Source organism: Canis lupus, chromosome 23 (assembly GCF_011100685.1).
Source record: "Canis lupus familiaris isolate Mischka breed German Shepherd chromosome 23, alternate assembly UU_Cfam_GSD_1.0, whole genome shotgun sequence".
Classification (NCBI taxonomy): domain Eukaryota; kingdom Metazoa; phylum Chordata; class Mammalia; order Carnivora; family Canidae; genus Canis; species Canis lupus.
Window position 1 is genome coordinate 15,861,934 of NC_049244.1, and position 19,737 is coordinate 15,881,670.

At 40.9% G+C, this 19,737-nt stretch overlaps 1 protein-coding gene and 1 long non-coding RNA gene across 13 annotated transcripts in view; both read right to left on the minus strand.

The window, feature by feature from the left end:
• The window catches only part of RBMS3 (RNA binding motif single stranded interacting protein 3), a 1,328,331-nt gene that overhangs the window by 1,156,152 nt on the left and 152,442 nt on the right, over positions 1–19,737 (minus strand). The gene's annotated exons all lie outside the window — the stretch shown is intronic.
• The window catches only part of LOC119865360, a 157,424-nt gene continuing 148,526 nt past the window's right edge, over positions 10,840–19,737 (minus strand). The window contains exons 1-4 of one of the 3 annotated variants that reach the window (XR_005376923.1): positions 12,945–14,144; positions 12,237–12,446; positions 11,960–12,092; positions 10,840–11,854 (exon numbers count right to left, since the gene is read on the minus strand). This is a non-coding gene — a long non-coding RNA (uncharacterized LOC119865360). Of the gene's footprint in view, positions 11,855–11,959; positions 12,093–12,236; positions 14,145–19,737 lie in introns of those variants that run through there. The other 2 variants (XR_005376922.1, XR_005376921.1) reach the window with 2 other exon arrangements.

Genomic DNA, 19,737 nt, shown 5'->3' on the forward strand with positions numbered 1-19,737 from the left:
TCCCATTGGTCAAACCCTAGTGGAAGCCATTTAGCAAGGGACCCTGAGTGTTGTGGTCCAGAGTATTCACCCTTTCATATAGGTCAGGGAACCTATGTGCAGAGAGTGGATCTAGGTGTCAAGGCAAGTGGAGAATAATTAGGACAGGAATAAACATGCACTGATATCTAAAATAAAAAGCAGATACTCAAATTATTAAAGTCATACCTAAATAGAATTGGTGGGTGATTTAAGGAAAACTCTCCCCATATATTCTCCCTATCGACCTAAAATTTCCACCTTTCGATAAGACTTGAATTTAAATGGGTGCTCTGGGAGTCTTTTGGAAGAATAACTTGTTATATACGTAAGAAACACAGTTTGGCAAAGATTTTCCAAGAATCACTTTTGAGTTTTTGTTTTCAAAGTTCTCATATGGATGTTACTTAATCACAATCATGTAATAGTATTTGTTTGTGGATTAGATCAAGAATATCTTGTGAGTTTGGCTGGAGGAAGAAATCATGGAAAAGACTATCGTGATGAATGATGGTGACTGTTGTCTTCAAATGCCCGATAGGATATCCCGTGAGAGAGAATTCACATTCCTTCCTTGTAGCTATGGGGTTTAGAACAAAAGTTGAAAATTAATGACCCATAGGTCAAACCTAGCTGTAGATGTGTGGTTTGGCTTTCAGTGGTTTACCACAGAATTTTTTAAACATTTTGAATTGGTTGCAAATTTAAAAGTCAGGAGATGCCCCATAAAAAGTTCATATTCTGATTTACTTGAAAAATTGAGAATATCTGGCTCACATTTCTCTAAAGAAACAATATATGAGAGCTGAAAAGTTATGTTTTTCAGTTTAAACAGTCCCTATCATTCCCTGTCGTGTTTACTACAATGTGACCACATATCAGATGTCATTTATTACAATATCTGAACTTAAGTTTTTACATCTAGATTACCTAGCTCATAAGTGCTATCTGCTAAGCCTCTGTAAGCATCTTATTTTGAATTTCCTGTGTTAGAACTAGGATCTATGAGTAAAGTCACAGAGATACAGATTTTAACCTGATAATAAGGATGAACTCCCCAGAAATGGCACTGATTGCCATGGATGACAACAAGTTTACCAACACTGAGGAATTCCAAGGGAAGCTGGATCACCATTTGGCAGCAAAAGATTCCACAGAGGGAATTTTATTTAAGATTTATTTATTTGAGAGAAAGAGAGAGAGAGAGTGTGTGTGTGTGTGTGCGTGCGTGTGTGTGCGTGTGAGCAAGGGGAGGGGCAGAGATAGCGAGAGAAAGAATCTCAAATAGACTCCCCACAAACTCCCCACTGAGTAGGGAGCCCAACCCAGGACTTCATCTCATGACCCTGAGATCATTTCATGACCTGAGCTGAAACCAAGAGTTGGATACTCAACGGACTGAGCCAGGTTCCACGGAGGGAATTTAAGCATTAGATGATAATTCTTCCCTGAGATTTTACTGGAGTTTAGACTGTGATTTTTTAAAGTCATAAATTATTCTTCAGTCATCTCAGATTCTAGCACAGGAATTAGAATATGGTTGAAGCAACATAAACATATTATGTCAGATAATACTATGATTCATTATTTCTTATTTTAAGGTCATGATGGCTAAAACAACTTTTATTTTTAATCTGGGAAGGATGATAAATTATTTTTTCTCATCAACAAACAAATAATTTTATCTGATTACTTAGAACAATCCAGTAGTCATGAGACATGAAATAAGTTCAAAAGGAACGAAGAAGTCATTTCTAAAAATGTCAGAGATATATTGTTTATATCCTTCAAAATTTTGAAAAGAGATTACTCCAGTGAGTTATACAACAAAATTAGTCCCTCCAGAAAAAAAAAAAAAAAAAAAAAAGTGTAGACGGTGTTGGGCTCAGCAAAAATCAATAGAAAAAAAAATTCTACTAATAGTAAAAACAAACAAACAAAAAATCCCCTCTGGAGTGACTTCCTCTCTGTCTCTGATTAAAGACAGTGGCTTACAAAATATTTGCTTAGCTTAGCAATTATATAGTTTCTACCTATTACATACAGGCCATTCCTAAAAATTAAAATTAAAAAATTGAAATGCCTTTATGAAGAGCTCAAGAACCCCTTTTGGCCATTCCTAAGAAAGGATGCTGACATAGGACACAGGCCAAGATCACTATTTGACCTTGTGGATAGAGCATGGAGTTTTGTTGTAATCATAGATGTTACAGGATAATAAACAAAAATTCTAAGACTACAGGATCTATGTATCCTAGACTGAATGTCCAGACTTTTTTAGAATTTCCCTTTTCCGAAAGTTTATCCATGTCATGGGTACAGTAAGATGGTCCCTCAGCATCTTTAGATATTTATCTTTGAGTTTACTCTTGCTTGCCTTTTCTTGCCAGAGGATGCAGAGATAACAAGGGCTAAGGTAAGGTTGTGACTGATGGGGAAGGAGGCCAAAGTGGTAACTTGACTTGCTTTTGATCCCAAAACAACAGAAATTTTTGAGATCCAACTACAGGCCAGCCAGCTTGCCCAACCTAGAGTTTACAAGTAATAGCATGTTAAGAGTTTACAGGTTAGGATGATGGACAGTCTGCTTTTGTTTTCTTTTGTGCCACTGTAACTCCATTCCCACAGAGCATTATCCTGCTTTAAATTCCTTCAATGTTTTCCCATATTATGCTCAGAATAAAATCCAAATTCCACCCCATAGTCTACAAGGCCCAAGTGATTAATTCCCACTTTCTATTTCAATCTCATTTCATACAACTTATATTAATGACTATCCTCTATCCAGCTGGTCTTTCTTCTCTTTCTTAAATATATCAAGCTCATTCCTGCTTTATGGCCCTTTGCATGCTGTTCTTCAGTTTAGAATATTTTCCCTCAGTCCTTCTGCCTAGCTGGGCTTTGTTTTGTTTTATTTATTTATTTATTTATTTTTTTGTCTTATTCTTCTGGTCTCAGATTAAATGTCATCCACTCAGAGAAACCCTCCCTAAATGCATACATTTCACATCCACAACTCTCTTCAACATCACTTTGTTTTCTTATATCAGTACAAATAACAATCTATATTAGTTTATTTCTTGTATTTCTCTTCTAGAATAGAAGTTCTATGAAAGCCCAACCCTACCATGGCCCCCAATGCCGGCAACAGTGCAGAAAGAAAAGGCTCTCAAAAGCATGAATTTGCCAGGAATATCCACCTCAATATTTCTCATATAGGTATCCAGCAGGACATGAGAGTTCAAGATCCAACAAGTAATATGTTCTACATCATGACAACTACCAGGTATAAGCATAAGTTATAGGTGAAAGTGCCATTGAGTAATGCAGGACTTAAAATGTAGAAAAATATTGGTTGGCGTGGATCAAGCAACACTATATAGGAAAGTGGAATTTTTTTTAAAGATTTTATTTGTTTATTCATGAGGGACAGAGAGAGAGAGAGAGAGAAGCAGAGAAACATAGGCAGTGAGAGAAGCAGGCTCCATGTAGGGAGCCCGATGTGGGACTCGATTCCAGGACTCCAGGATCATGCCCTGGGCTGAAGGCAGGCACTCAACCACTGAGCCACCCAGGTGTCCCAGGAAAGTAGCATTTCTTAGGCATCTTTTATTTTTTTATTTTTTTAAAGTTTTTTTTTTAAGATTTTATTTATTTATTCATAGAGATGCAGAGAGAGAGAGAGAGGCAGAGACACAGGCAGAGGGAGAAGCAGGCTCCATGCAGAGAGCCCCACGTGGGACTCATCCAGGGTCTCCAGATCACGCCCCGGGCTGCAGGCGGCGCTAAACCGCTGCGCCACCAGGGCTGCCCTTCTTATGCATCTTTTAAAAGAGTATTGGATTTCAACAAGTAAAGAAAGAAGAAAATATGAAGAAAGAGAAATGACACAAGGGATTAAATTTAAGGGTATGTTTAAAGATTGATATTACAGCAATTGAGAGAGGGTTCATAAGTAAATAGTAAGAGAGGAAAATGAGAAAGTTAGGGGTGTGTGTTGAAAAATACAGAATGCCAGCATTAAGAGTTTAAACATACCTCATTACCTACTGGGAATCATGAAAGATTCTAGATCAGGACATTCCATGATCAGTGACGCGATTCAGGGGAAATTTTGTGTTGCAATGATATTTAAGACAGATTGCAGTGGAGAGAGACTGAAAATGAGAACACTAGTTAAAAGAGTTTAACAATCATTTGAATGGCAGCACTGGGTACCTAAGATACAGTTTTGTCAGAAGCTGGAAAAAAGATACTAACGCCAGGGAGACATACTGGAGGCTAAATATTATGGATGTCTGTATGATAAAGAGGGAGGTTTTAGTGAAGGAAATAATGTGGTTTATATTCAAGGAGAAAACAAGAATAAGATGGGTTGGGAAGAGGAAGTTCTGAGTCCTGGTACAGTCAAGTTTGAGTTGTTAGGCATCCAGATAAAGATGTCCTACAGTTGGTTGGAAATGAAGACTCGATTTCCTTTTTTCCTGGGGGGGGGGGGGGGGTTGGGGGTAGGGAGGTGGGTAGGTGGGACTGTGAAATCATCCCTCTGGAGATAATAATTTAAAATGTGTGGAGGAGTTCACGGATAGAAAAATATAGAGGTCAAGGAACAAAGAGAGAAGGCAAAACTTTGAAGAACATCTACATTTTGGGGGCAGACAGAGGCACAAGAAAACAAAGGAGTTTTGTCAGGAGTTCCAAAATAGACTGAACACCTGCTCTGTGTGTCAGAAGTTCAAGTTCCTAACAATAGTATAAATAAATGCATCTATTTATCTTCCAGCATGATTCTTCCTGCAGGATTGCAAATGTCTTATTAATGTCACCCACAACATCCATTTATTATGGCTGTTTACTATTCATCTTGAAATGACAGCATACCTAGCACTTGCTTAAACACTTAGGAAGATAGACTTCCTGCTATAACAGATGTCAGGTAAAGGGAGATAAGGTCTATACTTCAACCTCAAAATAAAATCAAGATTTACAATCTAGGTATATAGATACAAAATCCCTTCATGTGAATTCTTTCCCCACCAAATAATTTTTATAAGAAATTTCATTATTGTACGTTTATGGTTAATCTCCTACATGAATTATGGAATTCTGTTGATTTTTAATTGATGTTTTTATACCTCTCTGTGCTGGTAGATATGAGATCTATAGCTGATAAGCAGTCAGAATTGTCCAAAGAAAATGGAATCAAGGAGTAAAAGGCAGACCTGCTTGAGTATGCAAGATTCACAATGATAATTCCTATTTTTATAACCCAAAGATTTATCATTCTAGAAATTGTTTACTTACTACTTTTCCTTAATCTACACCTTGATTCATATCCTCAAAGTTCAAGCTGCAAAGGCTCTCTCCACCTAGTCAACAACCTTAGTTTATGTTCCTTAGTTAGAAAAGTGGTCCTCAGACTGTGGTCTCACACCCATCATCATTAGCCCCACCTGTAACTCGTGAGACACGCAGATTTTCCAGTCCCACCTCAGACCTCATGATAAGAAACTTGAGAGTGGGGCTCAGTAACCTGTGTTTTAATACCTGCTCCTAGGTGATTCTACTTTGAGAATCACTGCCTTACATCAGTGATAAAAATTCTAAGTAGCATCCCATTGCCTACAGGATGAAATCTCAATCCTAAACCTCATCAGAACATTCCTTTTGCAGATGAGAAAGTTGACTTTTCAACTATATCCTACACCTACCTCACTTGGATCCTGTCTTATGTTTGCCAATAAAAGAACTACAAAATGGTGACTAATTAAATATATAAGGCTAATCAATGAGAAAGGCATGTGACTACAAGTTCAAGAGGATAATCCAAAAAAGCATAGTATAGAAAAGAAAGTATAAAAATTAGTTATTAGATAAAAATTTAGAATTAGTAATAATAGCATTTATATTAGGAAAAAAATAATGAAAACTTATAATCTTAAATACTTATTTTTCCAGCACTTCCATTACAGTGGCCAAATTAGGTTATTTTGTCTATTATCACATTCATGGGGATAACACTGATATGCAATCCTAGTGCTCTACTAATAAGACTCAGAGCTTCTCAAGGACTAAAATCTTAGCTAATGGAAGAGAAAAATCAATACAGGTAAGGAACATTTTGTTGCCTTTAAGCAAGAGACTTTCAAAAATGTCTCAAGAGCAATGCGGCAAAGACAAGGGAGACTATTTAAGAGGGTTTCCACATTCCAACAATAATTATAGTTCTTTGGAATAACTCGTATCTATGAAGAGGCTTGAATCCATAACAGTACTCAAAAATGAAAAGCATAGGGTATACAAAAAGGTCACTAAAACCAAAAAGGGCATATTTAAAAAAAAATTCTAATAAGTAGGTTAAAGATGTGACATATACAGATGTTGTTAATTTTATATATATTTTTCTCATTAAATAAAAGAGAACAGCTACAGTGAATTTTAAGTCAAAAAACTCAAGAAAAGTTAGAGATTTTTCTTGGTTGACCAGAGAAGGCTACACTCCTTTGAAGCCTATATGTAACAGTCAGTTGTGAGGCAGTGATCAGCTGTCCAGACCCCCTCCTCTCACCCCCTAGATGAATAAGCTGCTGGATATTTTGTTATTGAAATACTGAGAAACCAAGCATGATGAAGTAAAGGCTCACTGTCTGGGACTAAGATTTGATGAACATGGAAGGTCTCAGATGGTGGCCCATATTGCCATTACAAGGGCTTACAAGGACTCGACATAGTAACTAAACCTTGACTTTAAGGAAAAAAAAAAAAAAAAAAAAAAAAACCCAGTCCAGAAAACATCAGCCCAGGGTAGAATCAACTTTGAAGAGATCCACTAGGATCCCATATGCCAACCAAAAGTCAAGTGGTTGATAACTTAGAATCTGGAAACTCTGCTAGTCTAAGACTGCATTCTTTTTAAGTCTGGCAGGGATTACTATAATTCTAGGAAAATATAAACACTGATAAACACACAGAAAAACAGGGAAAGGATAAAACAAATTTATAAATAATGAAGACATAAATCAAATCTATAGTATAAACACTTCTTAATCATTTAGGTGGAGGTATAATACATGTTAAATCCCATGGGGATTATTTATGTGTGCACATGCACAAGTGTGCTGTCTGCTTTTAAAAGTTTGTGACGCTTTTAAATGAAACTGGTAGAAGTTTTATTGAAATATTTTGGAGAATTGGTCTACTTACGTTTCTAATCAGCTTTACCTATTTAAGATGATATTATTCATAAAGTATGCTTTATTTGTGGCAAAAGTAGCATTTGAATATTTAGGAAAAATTTAATAATTAATGAGATCTAAAATGTGAGTATTAAAAAGGTACCGATAGCAGTAAAATGTTTTCCCTACATAAAAGAGCCTTGGTTATTCTCGCAACGATGTTATTCTCTGATTTTTTAATAGGATTCTTGCTCTAATCTTGCATAAAATATAGCCCCACCCTCCAAGACCTTAGCAAAGACTGAGAAGCCAAGAGATAAAACAGACTCTGATATATACCATGGTTCCATTTACATCTCTGATAAACATCATAATCTTCACTGGGAACCCACAGAAGAAACATGTTTCTTCGTGTGTCCTCCTTCCAACAACAAAAATACATAAAGTAGGTGTGTGAAGCCTCTAACAAAGATACAGGTACACCTCTTACTTTACAGGGTTGACATTTTCAATGTTTCTCTTTAAAAGCTACAGTAGGTCAGCCTGACATGCTTTTTAGAGCATCGTAACTTGAACTTAGAGAATTGGCTCAAGTTGATAATGATAATGGCAGGGATGAAATCCCGTTTACACAACTGCCATGCCAGAAAAAGCAAACCTCTTGTATAGCAGTCTTGATCAATGCGTTAGCTACTCCACACAATATTCAATATTCCCACAAAAATGTCCCAGCACAACAAAGGCTTGTGGACAGAGAGTGTCTTGGAGCCCGTGTAATGGGATTTGACAAGAGCCAGGCACTTTAGGCAGGCTCAATCAATGTTAATTGAAGCAGAAGTGATTCAAAGGCAAATGGGAGTCCTTGAGAGGTGAAAGGGGGGCTCTGGGATTGTGACTCCCTCCTTTTCCCATTACCCCTTTATATTTAATTACTTGTTCTAGCCAGTGAACTGTAATTTCATTTGCCATCAGGTGACTTTTGCCTGGTCTCATATGTTAGTTGAGTCTTTCATTTAAAGGAAAAGGATTTCATAACCTGGGGAGGTACCTATTTCACAGGAAGGAAACTTCTCTGGCAAGTGGGTCTCAGATTTATAAAGTCTCCTTTCCATATCCTAACACAGCAGAGGAGCAGTAGAAGGACAAGGGGAGAAAAGGTTTAGTCTTGAATGATACTGCTGTATCATTTTCTCTGGGACATTATATCTATAATTGACCAGCAGCTGAATTTTGAATTCACTTGGACTCCCAGGCAGAAGCAGACCCTAAAACAGGAATTTATGAGCAGAGTAACTGATTATTGGGGAAGTGATTCCAGGAAACACTGGTTGAGAAGAGACGGCATGACATGGGAAGGAACGGCACAACAAAAGTGGGCTAACAAATTAGTTCCCACCACAGGCAGCTGGACTCCCATTGGGGAGCTCAGAGCCCAAGCAGACCATTCCTCAGTTGGCCCACCCAAGGGTGAGGAGGGGCATTTACATACCAACTCTTTTCAGTGGGGCTGAGGGCTAGCCTCAGTGGGAGGAAGAATGAACACCACAGCACCTCTGGCCTGAGATCACACAGGCCCTAACAGCCAGAGAAAGCCCTCAGAAACACTGACAAGGTACCAACTGCATCTGCTACAACCTGCCTGCAAATGTGCAAAATGCTTTAAGCTCCCCTGGTCTTTTGAAAAGATACACAGTACCACCACTTTCTGTCCTCTGAACAGATGCACAGTTAATACCACCTTCTGAATGAGCTGCTGGAGCAAACAGGGAAGAGGTTGTTTCTGTCTGACATAAATGATGCCCTTTGACACAGCCTTAGGAACTAAGCTTAGAGTCAGCATCGTTTTGTTCAAGAATCTAATAGTATTTCGCCTGTACATGGTGCCTTCTCAATTACCCTTGAGAAAGTTCTTGGACTCAACATTTGTATCCCTTAGGATCTCTTCTGGATAAGATACACTGAAACCTCTGAAAGCTAAACAGAAGTAGAATTCAGCATAAGATAGGCTGAACCAGGACCCCATCCAGAAGAACTTTTACTTTTCATATTGATTTGCAATCCGTTGGCATACATTTGCCAAGACCTTAGACAGTAATTGTGGGACGCAGGTAGGAAAGTTGATAATTCATGGCCCTAAGTTACAAGTAAGGATGATATGGTTCCGAAGGTAAGGTTCACAGTAAGAAGCCAGAAAAGCAGACAGACACCAGGACCAAGATGAGGAAGCAGCTGACCAAAGTGGTAAAGTGCCGAAGTTTTGCAATCAGGCAAAACTGGGGCATTGCAGCTATGACTCACCAACTGGGGAACTTGACCTACTTACACAGTGATTTCATGCCTCAGTTTCTCATCCAGGTTATGGGAGTTCAGAGGACCTACCTCATATGGTTGTTGTGATGATTAAATGAGCAGTTACTTGCAAAGTGCTTTGCCCAGTGGCCAGCAGGAAATAAATACTTAATAATTATGACCTGCTTCTGTGTTATTATTATCGTTTTAATGACTTCAAGGTAGAAAGTAGAAAATGTTCTTTCTACTATGCATGGCTTGAAGTCCAGGGATATCTGTGGGACTATAATACATACCACGGCAACCAGAGAACTACCTTCTTTGCCACCCTAATCATCTTAGCTCATGCCTTTGCTTCATATTTTGGCCATCTGCAAATCTCAGGTGTGGTACTGGAGACAGTAGGGGCTTTTTCAAAAGTGCTTTCTACTGACATGGCAGACACGGTCTGATGAGACCTGAGACGAGTCGAATTCTTTCCTCCACAATGAAGGAGACGTCTCTGTCAGTATATAGAGAAACTCACCTGCCCTTGGATGAATGGGCTTCATGGTGCAAACAAGCAGGAAAGATGGTCTCTTATACATCTATGAGTGTGGTAAATTTCACTTTCCATAAAAGCCAGAGTGTCATCCCTGTGAAGGATGTAAAACACCTGCCGTATTCCACTGAGGGAGGAATCAAGGTACTTGACTACATGGTCAAGGTAGCAAGCTGCAGATTCTGTTCTCTTGACTTCTATCACCTCTTTTTCTAATGACTTTAAGCAAAGAGACCCAAGATGTGACCCAAAGGCTACTCAGTGTTCTCAGTCAACTATCTGGTCAACCGTAAGGACTTACAGTGTTCTTTCAATTCTCTAACAAATAAAATAATCGCCATTTACTGAGTCCTGCCATATCCCAGTATGTTTACAACATGTAAGGTGTCAACCATGTGATGTCCTTTTATAGGTGCTTACAACCATAACTACAGGAAAGATCAACATTCCCATAGAGTGTGTGTGTGTGTGTGTGTGTGTGTGTGTGTGTAATTTGAAGTATTAAGAGTGTGCAGCTTGTTCTGGAGCCTCAGAGAAATAAATGGGGGCTCCAGAATGAGATGGCAGCACACTGGCCTAACTAGGCTGTGCCATGACTAGAGAGGTCTAGAGTTGACCAGAATATGAAGAAGGGAAGTTGACCACACACACACAGACCCCACATGGAGACAACAGATGGCTCTGGAGACACTACTGAAAGAGCAGTAACACTGCGTCCGGCTCGATCTCTGACAGGTCAACCACTCAAAGGTCTACCCTGGACTTTCTTACAAAGCACTGAGGACACAGTGTTGCAAGAAATTGACAGAGACCTTGTTGCTGAGTCAACCAAAGGTGTTTTATTGCAAGGCAGGCACAGTTACAGAGCATTAAGTCAGAGACGCCACAATTTCCGTCAACCCAAACACAGAAGGAGACCTTGTTCTTGGATTCCTCCAAATTGAGCAGATCCACAGACAGACCTAAGCAACCCTGTTGATGAGGTCAGTTGATCTCCAATTCCTGCTTTGCCTTGGAAAATGGCATTTCCAAACTGTCCATTTATTGTTGGTTAGCTTACATTCAGGGTATTTGAAGCCACTTTTGATATTTTGTGATTTCTCACCATTCTAACTATAGGATCAGACAGGAATTAAATTTCAACCTACAAGGTTTGTGTTTCTTTGTAGTGTAACATATATATCAAATAGCATGCAAGAGCCCCAGGTATAATGTATGTTTGATTATGTTTCAACTCCAAGCGATACCACATTGAGATCGCTTCAGTAGCTAAGCAAATGTGACTCGGGCCATTACCTGGATCCAAAACTTGGGGGGAAAAAAGAAAGAAAGAAAATGTATTTTTAATCTAAGGATCAGTACTACACAAATCAAATCATGCAGCCCCATTTACCAAGTAACCTGGGATTGCAATTCAGAAAATCCTCAGGGAAAGAATTTGTTCATAAACAAGGCAAATTTCAGCAACAGAATTATACTTTCCAAAGCAATTCTCTTCTTACAGTTCTCAGGGCCAAGAGAAGAAAAAGACAAGACAGGGGTGGGGGTAGAGGTGGGGGAAGGATAAAAAAGGAAAGAAAGCCAACCATTCCAAAGTATCCAGAACTGTGTTATGCAGGTGATGGAAAAGCAAAAACAGTCCAATCAGGAAGCACATGTATCTCAGAGAGCTTCAGTCTGAAGGGGTGCTGGGCTCGAGTCCCACTCTGAGTGCTTCTTGGTTCCAGCTGCTGTGTTTCTGTCCTGGGGACCAGCGACATCTCCCTCACTGTCCTTCAGCGGTTCCCCCAGACACCTGAGAAGGTGGTCTTCCTCTGGCCAACAGCGGAGCCTGTGGAAGGACACACGGGAAACAGCCCATCAGGCCTGGGCCCAACCATCTGACAGCTCAAGGCCGATGGAGCCAAGGGCAGAGGGAAGAGTGATGTTTCCTCACCTCCTCCAGGCTTCCTTCCTGCCGCCTCTCCAGAAGGGTGGCTTTATGCTTTGGAGCAGCCAATGGCTTGGAATCTTTGAGATCTTGTAGTGAACTCATTGGGGTACCCATCACCTTTCAGTCCATGATATCTCTGTTGACAAGAACATAAAATAAATACCCCTGCATCACTGGTCTATGAATTTTGAGGAGAAGGAGACACAACAGAGTAACACGGACACATGGAAAGGAGTGAAGGGAGAATGAGAGAGAATAAAACTCAGAAAGGATACTCTACCTGCCACCTTTCCCTGGAATTTCCCTAGGTGGTCGCATCCTGGACAGGAGGCTCCAGGTGAAGTCTAAGACCGCCCAGAGGTCTCAAAGTCTGAAAGGTCAGGAAGCATCATTCCACTGCCACGCAGGCACCTGAACCCAAAATTCAGCTCCTTGAGAACCTCAGCCAGCCTTGCCCCAATTCTCCTGAGTAGATCCTGTCACTGAAATACTACATAACAGAGAGCAAAGTGCAGTTGAAAATTAGCAGGAGGTTCTCCATCTTTCTTTGCCCCAGGGTGGTGGTGAAGGAAAGGGTGGAGGTGGGGTGGGAGGGGTATCAATAACCACCCAGGCTTCTCGTTAGTGATTTCAGTCTTAAACTTCAAACTCTCAATTTCCTACCCAGTGATAGAAGATTCCTCCAAGCCCATGGTCCAGGACCCTTAGGTTTAATCTAGCCTTGCTCGTTGAATCTACAGCATCATCCAGATCCTAAAGTTTCTATACCTGGGTCAGGAGAATTCCAGAACTGAAGCATGCCAGACCCCTGGTTCCACCTGTGATCCCCCTTTCCCAAAACTCATGGGAAGTCCAGGGCTACCCCTCTGTCCTTCAGAGAATCTACCTCCTTGGAACACCGGGTAGGCTGCCCACCAGTGAAGAACACAGGCTGAGAATCACAAGAACTTACAGTACTACCAGGAAAGGTAAAGAGAGGAGAACTTACCCAAACCCACCCAGCTGCCAGTGTCATACCAAAGGGTAGGTGCTGGTGGGAGTGCTCTGCTCTCAGCACACATGATAAAGAGGGTGCACTGTCTTGTAGAGGACTTAAAATCAATAATGAAATTAAGAGTTACTCTACTTTTTACTATAACCACGCACTGGCAAATCTAAGAATGCTGGTGACCAGAGAGTCCCTCCAACCCAGGCAAAACTCCACCCCAAACCCCTCTCTGCAAACTATTCATGGTATCCTCATCCTGTCATAATCTGTCCTTGTGCTCTTCCCTCTGCCTGGAATCTTCTTCCCCCATACTATCTGCCCACATTACCAACTTTCAAGCTCGATTTTGGATGCTACCTCTTCAAAGAGGACAGTCATGACCTCTTGACTAGGAGTAATCCCTCTTCCTCTTAACTCCCGTGGCAATTTATCTATGTTCTTTTATTGTATTATAAAATACAATATATTGTATTATACTTGTATTATACTTGAACATGCAAAAATATTATCTTCCCTATCCATATATATCAAGATGCTGAGAAAAATATATGGGGTTTGAAATTAGGCCTGGATTAGATTCCTAGTCTCACCCTGAACTAGTGGTGTGATGCTGGGCTAGTTTATTTACTTCTTTAGTTTATTTCAACATCTATAAAATGAGGAAAGTATAACCCACCTCATAGGGCTGTTGCATTATTATTAATAATAATCTAATAATAATATTATTATTATTAGATGATACACACAAAATATCTAGCCTGAGATAATATACCGTTGGCAGTTATTAGTTTCTCTACTCTCTTCATAAGGGTAGAATCTTCCTCTTTCCAACTCCTGCAGGACTTACCCAGAAAAGTGGTAAAATGTGGAGGGTACTAAAAATGAGTGTAGGGAAGAGCTACAATATAGGCCCATTTGGAGGATTCAGTGAGAGAGTGTATGTTAAGTTCTTAGATCAAAACCTGGTACATAGTATGGGTTAAAGGAATGTATATTAAATAGAATATTTAATACAATGTTCTGTGAGTTAATGTAGGATTTCCTGACTCAATAAAGCATGCCAAGTATCAATTATCAAGATATTCCTTCCCTTGCTTCAAACTTCTTCCTCTCTTCATCAAATGATAATAAAAGGTAAATAGGGGGACGCCTGGGTGGCTCAGAGGTTGTGTGTCTGCCTTCGGCTCAGGTCGTGATCCTGGAGTTCTGGGATCGAGTTCCACATCAGGCTTCCTGCATGGAGCCTGCTTCTCCCTCTACCTATGTCTCTGCCTATCTCTGTGTCTCTAATGAATAAATAAATAAAATCTTTAAAAAGGGGGGGGGGGAATGGCGACGTTTCTGAAAGTAGAACTTTCAGAAAATCACATAATGTTAGAGCTAGGAAACCCTTTCTCCCCATAGGTAACACATGCTGAGAACTTGTGATGTGTGAGGTACCAAACTAAGAAATTTACAGTGTCTTACTTAACGTTCATCTGAACCCTGTGAGGAGCTGCCCTGACTATTTCTATTTTACAGATTTGGCAAATAAGGCCCAGGGAGGTTAAGGAAACTGCCTGTGGATGCACAACCAGTAAGATGCAGAGCTGGGCCTGTTAACGAGGTTAAGAATCACACTCCCACTCACTATGGATGTACTGTAGCACTTTCTGTGAGAAGGGAGATGTTGTGTGCTAATATGGTAGTCATGAGCCATATGTAGCTCCTGAGCTCTTGAAATTTTTCTACTTGGTACTGACTCATGTGTCAATGAGGAACTGACTTTTAAATTTTACTTAATGCTACTTAATTTAATTGTAAGCATACTGCTGTACTGACACTGCAGGTCTACTATACCTTGAAGACCTTGCAGAGGCCCCCTGTTTTGATGTTAGAGAGGACTTGATTTGCCCTAGACATAAAGTCAGGGCAGAACCTTCAGAGGGGGAAATAGGGCTTTGCTCATTACAGAGCATAGGATTGGAGCAAGATACACTTGGGTTGGAAATGCAGGTTCTTTCATTCACTGGCTGTGCCCACAGCACATTAGTCAATGTTCCTGGGCATCTGATCTCTTTTTAGTTAAGGAGGCATAATACCACTTCTAGGGTCAATGTGATCAGCAAGTAAAACAGCATATGGAGAGTGCTTAGCACATACTTGGTATAATTTAAGGGGAAGTTGTAGCACACATACACACATAACTTATAAGAATTCCTCTCTCAGGATGCCTGGCTAGCTCAGTGGTTGAGTGTGTGCCTTCGGCTCAAGGCCTGATCCCAGGGTCCTGAGATCAAGGGGAGCCTACTTCCCCCTCTGTCTGTGTCTCTGCCTCTCTGTGTGTGTGTCTCTAATGAATAATAAAATCTTTAAGAAAAATTCTTCTCTCCATGCTCAGTGAGAGAGCAGAAGAAAGTAGTATCAGTGGGGCAGGGGAGAGGTGTTCCACCTGCATTCCACTCAGTATACATGTGTTTGTCACAAGTCGAGCACAAGATGGGAAATACAGATGCTTTCTCATTTCAACAGGCTCTCAGGGTCTTAGTGCATGATTCTAGTGTTTATATGTGATTTTCCCCTAATGCCCTGACTTTAGAACTTAATCACCACCTCAACCCATGTTAAATAATGATCCTTAATGTTATTCTGCACCAAGTTCTTATGTGCAGGCTATTATTATGATTATTTCCATAACCCAGTAGCAACACTCCTTATCCCAGGCAGCTCTTGGCTACATTCTTGTTCTTGCTAGCTCACTCAAATGCACATGAACTCTCTCTTTTCTCTTTTGTGTGTATACATACATTTATGTTCTCTCTCTGGGTTGGTTTTTAACTGAACTGTGTTTCACCTCCAAACCCACCCTGCTTCATAGTGCTGGGGCCCTGCAAAGCACATCTCTCCTGGGCCGCAGGCTCCCTGTTAGGTCTGCCCGTAGCAGGAGGAGAGGGAACTGGCTCCTATGAGATTCCTATTCTGTCACATGGCTCCAGCGAGAACTCTTCACAGTGGCAATAGCAACTGGTTCCAGTCAGAGCAGCTGACTCCACTTTGCAGTTTCTATTTCCAGCCCCCTTCAGAGATACCAGCACAGCCAGCTAGTGTTCCCTCCTCAGAAGTCTGGGTTCTCCATCTGCAGGGCCTATCATCTAAGTATCTAAGTTTTCATTACCCTAACTTCTTTCCTTTGTTCCCCCAGCCCTAGAGGTCCAGCTGCTTCCTGCACTCTGTGACCCCTGTTGGATTATTTAACATCTGGCTAACAAGTGATGAGGTTCAAGAAATGCCATCCCAAAACGTGCCACGTTGGCATCCTGAATATTGTAAACTGAAATCTGAGAGAACAGCAGAAGTGGTAAGGTCACTCTCTTCTCTGTCTCCTGTCTCTCTTCTTCCCTGAAACAGGTCACCGAGCCCTCCTGTGAGAGGTGTCCTCTCTATCCCCGGAGAAAAGGAGCACCCTCATCTCTAAAGACAAAGGGACACCTAGAAGAATTTTATCAAGGAGCCTTGCTTAGTTTCCCCCAGGTTACTATGATTACCCCCTAGTCTTTGACCTCTCATATCCCCCCACCACTGCTCACTCTTCATCCTGCCTTTCTGAGAAATTCACAGCTCTAACCACTGTTGTGGGTCTTCATTTCTTTGTGAAGGCTCCATGTCACATAACATTTATATTAAATAAATCTATATTCTTTTCTCCTATTAATCTGTCTTTGTCAGCTTGCTTTTCAGACAGAGGCAGGGACTCTGACGAGTCGAGGAAAACTTTTTCCTCCCCTACAAAAGTCTTCATAGTAAATCTTCCTGTTAAATAACTTGTTTAGCTTCTGTCTTCTGACCAGACCCAACCTGATACACTATTCCTCTCCCTCTTCCATGGACAATCTATGTTACTGTGTATATAAGAATATATGAACATGTCTTACTTTTATTTTCCCCACATAAAAGTTATCAATAAATTATTAACATATCCTGGCACTTCTATTCTAGATCTTCTCTGCCTAGCATGTAAACACAGGATAGCAAAAAAGGAATAGAGCACATCAAATAACATAATTTGATGTATCAGAGAGTAATTAACCCCTGAGGTGCAATCTCTGGGAGCTCATTCCTGGGCACATCTGCCAGGGCAGCTAAAAATCAGGTAAAACACATGGACATTTCCATTAACAAAGATCAACACATGAGAGTCGCAGCAGGGGCATTTGCTAAAGCCTGGGATGCAGACCTTCTGTGGCAATGCATCAACAACTATGTCAGATGAACGAGAGCCCTCTGCAACGCTGCAGCCTTTGACAGGTTTCACTGCCCCCATCTGCCAGCTCTCTAGAGAAGGTACACACACACAAGACAATACAATGCAAACCAATGCAAAGCAATGCAACAGAAGAGGAGACTGTACTGTATTAGAACCATTCACTTTAGAGATACTGACCACTTCCCTGACAATGCTGCCAGTCTTATCCTTTATAAACATAGCAGGAGACTTGGGATGAAATCCCCACTGCTTATTGGTCACCGCCTGCCTCTTCAACCTAAGTGAGCTGAAGAAGCACATATTGTTCTCCAATCACATGCAGCTTCCATTCTTCTGGAATGATCCCTATGGAAGAATCAGGTCTTCATGCCACAGATAAAGTGACTGTCTATAATCCACAGTGTGGCTAACCTACCTGCTAGCCCAACATCAACCATAGCCAACATATGCCTACTAGAACACCGGGTGTCCTAACTTGGTAGAGCAGCCATTACAACCTGGATCCTCAGGCTCCAAACCGCCTTCCATCTCAACATGCTTCAGCTGGTACCTTCTTCCCAATGTCAGGTGAACCATACTCTATTGAGGAACTCATATAAGAAAGCCTATGGGTCTGGCTTCAACATCACCCACTATTAATCCAGGCCTTCATAGACAGTGTTTTCTTCTCAGTGTTCAAAACCTCTCTCTCCTTTCTGGTCCAAGCCATTGCTTCCATTATCTATAAATGTAGCAGAAGCTATCAATATCTCCCCCCTACTCCGTATTCTTCAGGCCTTTCCAAGGCCAACCTCCAGCTGCCATTAGCTGCATCTCTTTGCATGAGAGTGTTCTCCAAAAACTATCTCTCTGGGCATGGCAGGCCAGGAATGTGCGGTTACTGGTCCTGAGAGGAGTCCTCAACCAGAGGCTGACAGTCCAGATGATAATGATAGGGTGTGTGTCTTGGCTGTTCCCCAAAAGCTCCCCATAGGACTTAAGCCTAAGTGTCCATCATCATCCATAGCTGGCTCAGGAACACATCCTTTGTTGGCTGCCTTTATAGCTCTTATCTTCCTTTCCTTTCCCTCTTGGTGGTGTTTCCAAAACTTCTCAAAAAAACTATTTGCTCTTAAATCCTTATCTCGAGGTCATTCCTGGAGAACCAAAACTTATTAGGCAGCAGAAAACGGTCTTTTTCCAATTCCTGTTAATTCAAAGCATTTTAGCAAATGCTTTAATTTTATGTACATATTAATATGTGAACATAAATATGTGTTCCTAGGCTTCTTTAATTGGATTTATAAATAATGAACAATATGTGTCTGGCTGACATTTGAATTTTCCTGTATTTTGCTTTGTGCTGGTTCTGTCCCCCCGCTAAGTTGATAAGATGTTCAAAGGCCAGGAGTGCATCGCCTCCTCCTTCTATAATTTTCCACAGTGCCTGGCATGATGCTCCACAGAGTGAATATTCAATCAGGGCTGACAGACAAGAGGCCACAGAGGTCAGGTCCGTTTGTCCCATGGGCTTGTCAAAGGTGAGATAGCTCCTAAGAGAAGGAAACTGTGACACTATTTTCAACCCTATGAAGGATGAGCCTGGAAACCCGGAATGGAAGCTGGCACTGAGACAGGGCATCAAGTCAGGACACCAGAGTCATGTGGCACGTGCTAAGCCCTCCAGCCACATAGGATGAGAGATGCTGCATTGTCAGATATGTTCTCTTAGCCTGTTTCTGAGTGAGAGTCCAGCCAGAGGCAAAATGAGCTAGATAAGCTAGACAGAGCAATATCAGGTCCATCTCCAGGAAATCTTTTCCGAAAATTCTGGGCCTTTGCTGAAAAGGCTGGGCCTTCTGATTAAGCACCTCAAAATTGATCACAGAACTGGGTGCTAATAGGTGAGGGACCAAAACAGATAAAGAGGAAGCCCTACTTGACCCATCTTACACTCCAAAAATGATGGCTTAGGGGACAATTAGCAGAGGCACACAGCAATAAAAATTAGTACCTCTAACTACAAATGCCCCTACCTCTCATCCCTCTCCCGGGCCAGAAGGACTTTATGCCCTTTCCATTTATCTATTTCCTTTCCCAACCAGAATAAAAAAATCTAGTTTATCAGACATCCTAGACCTCAAATCTTTATTAACTGGCTTGCTCAGGATACAAAGATTCTAAGGGACCTTCTGAATAAAAGAAAGGTGAAATGACAGTGTTATTTCAGAACTGAGTATTCTGTTGCATTATTTTCTAAGCCTTTTACAGCTGACAATCCAAATAAGGTATTGATTAAACAGATCACTCCATATCCCCAATTTGGCTGCTAAGAGACTTCCCTGCAATATCTTTTCAATCCTTTCTGGTTGAATCTAGTGCCTCAAGAGTGAATGGCCGGTGGAAACCTCATGCACTCAATATCCCAGAGGCTCTGCACAGCTCCTGGTACATAGGACAGGCCTGCCCACAAAATGGAGCTATCTACCAGTTAGGGGATTCTAAAAGAACATTTCTAAGGCTTTATCTGGGAAAATCACACCAACATATGGCTTTACATAAATGCTGATT